We start from the raw sequence: 8,689 nt of genomic DNA on the forward strand, positions 1-8,689 counted from the left end.
TGGGACACATTATACATCAATGTGTAGTTCCATAATCGTCCAGCAGATGTCTCTATGATACAACTCACAGTGGCGGGTAGGCACACCGCCAACATCTGAGGGGCAAAACTGCAAGACAGCATGAAAAGGGAATAAAGTTTCCACACTGAGACAAATGGGGGTAAGCCTTACCCCCAAGTTACAAAGCCCTCATGTTTCAAATACAGTAATCTGTCACAGTGTGCCAAGTGGCTCCCCATGGGAACCGAAGTAAAAAAGTGAAGCTGTAAGTAATTACCGGTTTTTATAGCTGAACATGACTTGCTCTTGTCTATTGTTATTTGTTTCTTTTGTGCAGTGTCATTATCTTCCCCACTGTTTTTTAAGAGGGGAATTCCCAAGAGGAACACTGGAATATTCTCATGAAAACTACACATGGTTACAAAGACAAGTTCAACAATATTTATGAGAGATTTATTAATTAATTTATGGGTAAAGGCAATTGTTGCTTGAAGATCACTGTTCTGCAGCCCGGGGGGGTATTTCATGAACCAGGATTTCTGAATTAGCTAGATAACTGTGCTAAACCTGGAATAGATCATTCCATAATGAGGGGTCTTTGTTTTACTCAACTCAGTTATCCAGATAACTCAGTTATCCTTCTTCGTGAATTAGGGCCCTGTTTACTTGGGTTTGAATTGGGTGCTGATTTTAAGAGGGCGGTAGACCCATGCTTTAAGATGAACCTCCAAGACTGTTGGAAATACAGTACGTGCTAACTACATGCTAAGTACTTAGTAGCCTTCGTTAACCTTAACAGAACTCATGCTAAGATGTGCAATTGTTTGTTTCTGCATATACAAGTAAAAACCTTCCCTTGTTTTTTTAAAATGAACTTAACAGAAGAGCATGTGCAATGCCATGAAAAAAGTATTTGCTCCCTTCCTGATTTCCTCTGTTATTGCATATTTGTCTATTATTGCATATATGTCATACTGAATTGTTTCAGGTCTTTAGACAAAATGTAATATTATAGACTAAGGGAACCTGAACAAACATGAAACACATTTAAAATAAAAAAAATAAAAATTATTTCATGACATTCTTATAAAAACGTAATCGCCCCTTAAAAGTAATATCAGCCTTTCACATTGTGAAGGAATATTATCCCACTGATCCTCGCAGAATTTCTTTGCAGACAAATCAGTAGGATATTGAGCGTGAACTGCTTGTTTCAGGTCCCACCACACTATCTCTATTGGTTCAAGGCGGGCTTTGACTAGGCCACTCCAGAACTTTGTTTCTTTTCAGCCTTTTAGACTTGCTTTTTGTGTTTTTGGACCATTGTCTTTCTGCATAACCCAATTGCTCTTCAGCTTCAGCTCACAGACATATAAAACCAGACATTCTCCTTGAGACTTGTCTGCACAGAGCAGAATTCTTCACAGGGCTGGTTCCTTCAATAATAGGAAAACGTCCAGGTCCGGAGGCAGCAAAACAACATCACACCACCACCACCACGTTTGACTGCTGCTATGGTGTTCTTACTGTGAAATGGCGCTACGCTAGACATAATGGGACCCACGTCATTCACAAAGTTCCACTTTTGACTCAAATGGCCATTCAACATTATCCCAAAAAGCTCAGGCATCATCCAGGTGCTTTTTTGCAAATGTGAGAAAAGCACTGATGTTTCTCTTGGTTAGCAGTAATTTCCAACTGGCTACACTCCGATGAATCTCATTTTTGCCCGGTCACTTTCTTACTGTGGAATCATGAACGCTGACCTTAGCTGTGGCTAAAGAGGCCTGCCGTTCTTTGAATGTTCTTCGGGGATCTTTCGTGAATTCCTGGATGAGTTTCACAACAGCCTTGAAGAAATTTTGGCAGGCTGGCCACTCCTGGGTAGATTCACGACTGTTCCCAGTGTTCTCAATTTGGAGATAATAGCTCTCACTGTGGCTCGGTGGAGTCCCAGAGCCCAAGAAATGCTTTTGTAATCCTTTCCAGACTGATCTTTTTCAACAACTTTTTTCTCATCTCTTCTGGAATTTCCTTTGATCATGGCGCATAGTATGCTTGTAGAAACCTTTGTGGTGACACCTTCATTCTGATGGCAAGATTCAATATGAGTGAGATTTTGATTCAACAGGGCTGGCAGCAGTAAAGCTTGGCAATGTTCAGCTGAATCTAATTATCAATTAAATTTGATTAATTGGTTGATTGAGTAATCACTTTTTCACATGGGTGATATGGCCGTTGATAGCTTTTTTCATTAAATAAATGAAATAATAATTTTAAAAATGTGTTTTGTGTTCACTCACTTTCCCTTTGTCTAATATTACAGTTTGTCTAAAGATCTGAATCTCTAATGGTAATGCACCCAAAATTACTAAATTGCATAACTGTATTCAACATAATTCTTACTGCAACTAATGTTTAGCAAGAGGTCTGGGGCATCAGTGTCAGGACAGTGCTATGTGTCACCTTGGGGTCACTAAGTGAAGCCCCTCTGACTGTAAAACACGTTACAAAATGAGATGAGCTGATACACTTGCGTATGAGTTATAACTGCCGTAAGAGGATGAGTTTAACAGGAAGCTCTGTCTCCGTGCTCTGTGACTTAGAGCTGCAGTTCACGGATAAAGTTAACTGGAAGCTCTGTCACCATGTTCTGTAAGTTAATGCTTCAGCAAGAGGATGAGGTTACTATGCAGGATTTTTAGCCTTGCAGTGGTCCTCTGTTTACAATAAAAAAAAGTCTTCTACTTCGTCCTCAAGCCTGCCCACCGACCCCCGTTTATAATTTATATCTGTTTTTAGAAATCTTTATTTTGTATTTCTGCTTTATGATTACTGTCGCCATTAAAGAAAAGCAATTCCAAGGTTGACTCTAAACGACCCCTGTCGGTTTGTCATTTCACTTCGCTGTACTTGTGCTTCTTCACCTCCAGAATTGCAGTAGCTCGCTAAATGCAAAGGCTCCTCTTAAAACTGATCCCAACCCAAGATAGCAAAATCAAACAATTGGCCAGCTCGGTCACCATTTCAAACCCAAATGTCAGGTACGGTTATGAAAGTACTGTACTAATATGGAACCATGTGTAAGTCGAAATATACCTGAAGTGGTCGTATGCTAGTTTTTGCAACAGGCAATGTATTCATCACTTAACAAGATATCCACAATTAACGATAAATTGTGGAAAAAGTGTTTGAGTTCTAAGATAAGTTTGTGCTTTCACATATCCCAGCATAATGCAGGGTTGGCTCATTGCCCTTTGCCTTGTCATCAAACCCTTCATTCGTCAATGACCATTTGACCCTACTGCCAGTAACTAGAGCCATATTTATTTGACGACATTTATAATTACATTTTAAAAAATAAAATGTAACCTCTTTCTCATAACCCCATATTACAGAAAATTAAAGCATTGGTTGATATGACTGATTAAAATTCCTGACATGTGAAAACAGAATATTTATTCTTAATGGCATGCAGTGCTATTTCTAATATAATGTGTCCCCCTTAAGAGGGTAAATCATCCTTCAGTAGACATAAATGTCTAATTAAGAACAATCAACAGCTTGTTACTATTCACAGGTCATGATTATGGTTGGAATGAAAACCAATGTTGGATCCCCAGAAATTAGTTTGAAAACCCCCTGTACTACAGTATGTTTAGCTGTACTTTAAGCAGGGGTCTGCAACCCTAGTCCTGGACAGTCAATGGCTCTGCTGGCTTTCATTGCTACTCTGCACTTAATGAATCAATTAGAGCAACTGATTGCACAATTAATTCACTTCATCTGGCTACTTGGGCCTTAATTGAGTGCTGATTTTATGTAGAAAACAAGAACCAGCAGATATTATATTCAGGTCCTGAGTTGGACCTGAATATAATATAATATGTAGATTTTTTTGTTTTTATATTCTTCAGGAAATAGGACATAGTTGTGGTGTGATTTTCTGAGAACCCATTTCCCTGTGTTAAACCCTAATAGGGACACTATGTACTTGGCTAATGTATGTGTGTGTGTGTGTGTGTGTGTGTGTGCATTCATTCATGTGTGCATTCGGAGAAAGCGAGAGAGAGAAAGAGAGAGAGAAAGAGGGGGAGAGAGAGATCAAAGAGCTGTTGGTAAAGAACTATGAAAGAAGCATGTGGGTGATGTACCGGGAAATAATCTGCAAGACATATAATTCCAGGGTCTATTATTGCAGTCCTGGTGCTCCAGCATACCATTGCTACAGGCACACAGGAGCCCACCCTACAGAGCTTGCGGGGACGACGTGTGAGATGTGTGAGAGCAGCACATCACCGCACCAGGATGAGTCCAGCACGCCCCTGTGTTTGGCCCCAAAGTCTGTGGAAATCACCAACAGCTGTCATGCCCCCAGCACTCTGTTTTTTTTAGGTGACGACAGTGACCTAGGTCAGTGGTGAGTAGCCCCAGGGTGTCTCTGGCGGCCTCCCCATTAGTGAGAAGGGTGGGCAGCTGGGAGATTGGGAGGTCCAAATTGATATGAAGGAGTACAGTCAGACAGAAATTGCACAGAAGCGAGTTTTCGGGTCAAACTAACCGTACTCAGCCGCATCCTGTCCACTGGCTCTCACTAAGAAATGACGAACCCCAGCATGGAGAAAGCCACGATGTACATACCAAAGCGTAACAAATTTCAGCTGAAGACAAGTCACTTCTGACTTACTCATACCAGGCGGTGAACTTGCAAACCTCGAGGTGGTTTCATCCACTTTGCCGTGCGAAGCCCTCGCGCACTGTCATCGATGAGGTCCGAGGGATCCTGAGGTTGGTCTCGCAGAGTATGGGCCTGAGGTTAATGAATACACACCTGTTTTATGTGGCCTGAAATTAAAAAAAAAAGACAGACGGACACAGTTTGCCTAATGTAATGTTAGACGAAGGGCAACTGAGTAAGCACATCAGTCACGCAGAATACCAGCGCTCATCCATTATTCTTTTCCTGATACAGACGCAAGTATGTGGCAAACATTTGGCAAACCATTGGTGTTGCAATTTAACTTCACAATCAATTTTCAGGAAGATCAACTTCCCCTAAATCATGAAGAAAATATACCATCAGGGTTGCAATATCACAGTTAGGCAACTAGCCTTCTACTGAAATGGTAGATTCAAGTCCCTACTGGGGTGCTGCCGGGGTCCCCTTGAGCAAAGTACGTCACCTAAGCTGCTTGCGTAAATGTCCAACTGTAAAAATAGATTGTACTTAAAATTTCCACTGATTAAGAATGTTATGTCTGCTATACGCCCAAATGTGACTCGTGAAATGAAATACGAACTCACAAGTAAAGCAAAGTACGTCATCCCACCCTAGGTCTGATAAGGACAGTGCATCGGCCAAATTGTCTTTAACTTTTGGTCACATCCTGTGGTTCCTGCGGTCAGGCTGATATAAAGAATAAACAATGTAAAAAACAAGAGTTCTCCTAGCCAAACCCCAACTTCCTCTGAGCTGAGTTTCATCTCATTAGGACGTGCAGCATGACTGCTCTGTTTTAAAACGCTGCTGTTGTCTCGGCCTTAGCCCTCGTCCTTTCAGCGCCTCATTCCAAAAAATTACTGCCGTGTCAGGGCCGTTTTTAGATTTTAATTTCTCGAAACTCTTGATTAGGCAGCACGACCTAACGTTAATAGTCTGTGGCAGAATATTCAGTCTAGTGCTGGGGGTTGGGGGTTCCAATCCAGAGCTCAGACAGGCCCACATAAAGCTTGCTCACCCTCGCATTTAATTAAAATGTAATCATGGACTGTTTATGTCTATTTACAGCAAAGGAGGACGAGGAGTTCACCAAGGTAACATGACTCTGGCAGGGGGTGAGAAAGGGGACTGGTCAGACCTCCATCAGAGGAGGGGGGGTGGCTAGCTGGTGTGTGAGTGGGGTGTCGCCTCTCCGCTCAGTTTTCCAGTGCCCTCCCCATCATGTTCTAACTTACACCCGTACCGCTGTTTGATCTCTCTGGGTTGGGAGGTGGAGCTGGAGTGTGCTAGCTGGCTGGCCCCAGCTTCTGGGTGTTTGTTTTGCATTTGGGCTTGATTTGGTCACGTTGGTCAGGTAGCCTGAGGGAGTTGTGGTGGGGAGGGGGGAGACTGGCGTCGTGTGGGAAAGGCAGACAGGGATGGCGCCAAAGGCTGAGGTGCGTGGGCCCCAGCCGGTATGTCCCATCCAGTAGGCCGGGCAAAAATGGAAACGTCATGGAAGCCACGAGGGTTGATTCCTGCACCCCCACCCCCACCCCCAGCTTTGATGGGACTGGGTGCTGAATGATGAGCCACAGGCTGACCCCCTATCCTTGAACACCCACCCCTGGCTGGGGCTCTGTCCAAATCTTACAAAAAGGTACTTGTGGCCTCAGGATAGAACTGCAGCATTTCCTGTATAACACCCAGCTGTTCATTCATCTTAGATCTTAGCTGCCTTCACCCTGCGAGAGAGACCGTGGGGTGGGTGGGATATCAAAAATACATAAATAAACACGGCGAGGCATCATGACAGACAGATCTGTGGAATTTCATGGTGAGGAGTAGTTTTGAAGACATGGATCCTTCACATGAATGACATGGATTCTGTCATCCTACCTAAAGAGAGAGAGGGAGATGCCACTAACTTATTTCTTCAGGACTTGGAGCAAGAAAGCATAAGTGAGCACCCATACGTTCTACCAATCAAAGCTAAACCCTGACAGCATGGAATTTTTCACCTTGCACCTCACATGGGATCCTCCACATTTCATTCCCTCCACCCTCGCTTTCTCCCCATCCGTCAGGAGAGACTTACGCAGCAGCCGTGGAATGCCTCACCGGCGTGTTCTATCAGTGCTGCGAGATGAAAGAGGGGGTGGATGCAATAACACTGACCGGTCACTTTGGGAATCTTGGAAAGCCCCCCGGCAGACGCGGCTCCGGTCCAGACCGCCACATCAGTGAGCTGAGGGAAGGGAGGGCGGGGCACAGAGGAAGCTGAGGTGTTTGTGCAGGGTGGGGGGGGGGGGAGCGGGCGGGCGGGCGGGCGGGTTGGCTCAGACATAGAGACCACGAGCACTGAAGCCTGCTGTGGTCACTGTACTCATGGTGGAATACTAGCCCAGAAAAAATCTGTTTCATCCTGGTGGTAGCATTTCCGTTTACGTGTTTTGATTTTATTTTTATACGCGCACACACGCACACACACACAGACACAAGGAACAGAGACATATATGTACACATGGGGAAGTGCTGATATGTGTACACACATGCTCACACATACACACACATATACACGCAACAAATACACACACACACACTGCTAATATTCCCATAACCTCATAGCATGCTCAATCAATTTCAGTCTGGGTCGATCTTATTTGTGGGACTGTCTGAAAGTGTAGATTAGCTCTCCATTAGGGTCTGAGCATTACTAAGGGAAATAGGTGCTAGGATAGCTTTTTTTGGTAGATTGGTGGTTGGAGGTAGGGAGGTTGAGTAATGGAGTGTTTGTTCATTCTGTGTCTGTGTTCTTTCAGCGGTATACTAGTGCTTATTGTCACAAGGTTATTGAAGACAAAAGTAGATAATATGCAATGATGCAATATAATAAGCCCTGAAAGTAAAAACACCCCCCCCCCCCACACACACACACACACACACCCACACACAAACACACACACACACACACACACATACAAAGCCAAGAAATTGGCCAGGACATTTGGAGTACCGTACATTTTTGAGGTGGAAGACATGTTGTTTGGGGAGTTAGCAGCAGCGCAGAGCACACACACCTTCACAATAGGACGTACTGTCAGAGGAACGACTGAAAAATATATTTTTTAAATCGTGGAAAATAGCTCTCTCCCTTCTCTCTGCTTCTCCCTCGGCATAATTCACCATCTGTCCTCAGCGACTGGGGACCGCTGATGGCTGTGGAACTGCAGAGCTGCAAAATGTAAATTCCCTGGAAAAAGTTTGGAAATATTTACAGGGGAACCTGGAGGACCCACTGCTTTTGGCCAAGGATGATGTCAGCGTTAGGAAGGAGGCACCCGCTGCAGATAAAAGCAATAAGATTTTTGAAAAAAAAAAAGACTTATTTTACTACGTCTCCATCATATTCATTTTATTTATTTTTGCTCTGAAATGTTATTTTGCTTGGTGGTTTACAGCACATAGCTGGTGCTTTAAGATGTCCTTTTTCTATGGCTGGATATTTTTGCGAAAGGATTTCAGGCCTAGCTCAAGGGCACTGCTCAAACAACAAATCTTTTGCAAAAAAACGTGTTTATTTGACATTTTCACAAAAAGAACACACAATAAGGGGATGGGACTGAAAATCACCTATCCACTTTTTTTTGTCCCACAAGGGAGTTTATTGAGGGTGAACGCTCTGTCTTTCCCAATTTTCCTCTTGTCTGTTTTTCTGATAACAATCTTGATAGTGACAGTGTCTCTATAAAAAAACTGCTATACAACTAAATAAAATGAATTGAACTGAATTATAAGTAAGACTGATGCCAAAGGGTCACAGCATCAAACCAACAGCTTCAAGAGGAACAACCTGACCTATTGTGCAGGCTTTCCACTGATAACTGCAACACACTGAGGAAGTAAAATAATTGGACTTGATTAAATAACTGGACTGAAACATAGAACCTTCTGTTTGCAGGACCAGCTCCCTATAGACACTGAGCCACA

This window comes from Anguilla rostrata, chromosome 17 (assembly GCF_018555375.3).
Source record: "Anguilla rostrata isolate EN2019 chromosome 17, ASM1855537v3, whole genome shotgun sequence".
NCBI lineage: Eukaryota > Metazoa > Chordata > Actinopteri > Anguilliformes > Anguillidae > Anguilla > Anguilla rostrata.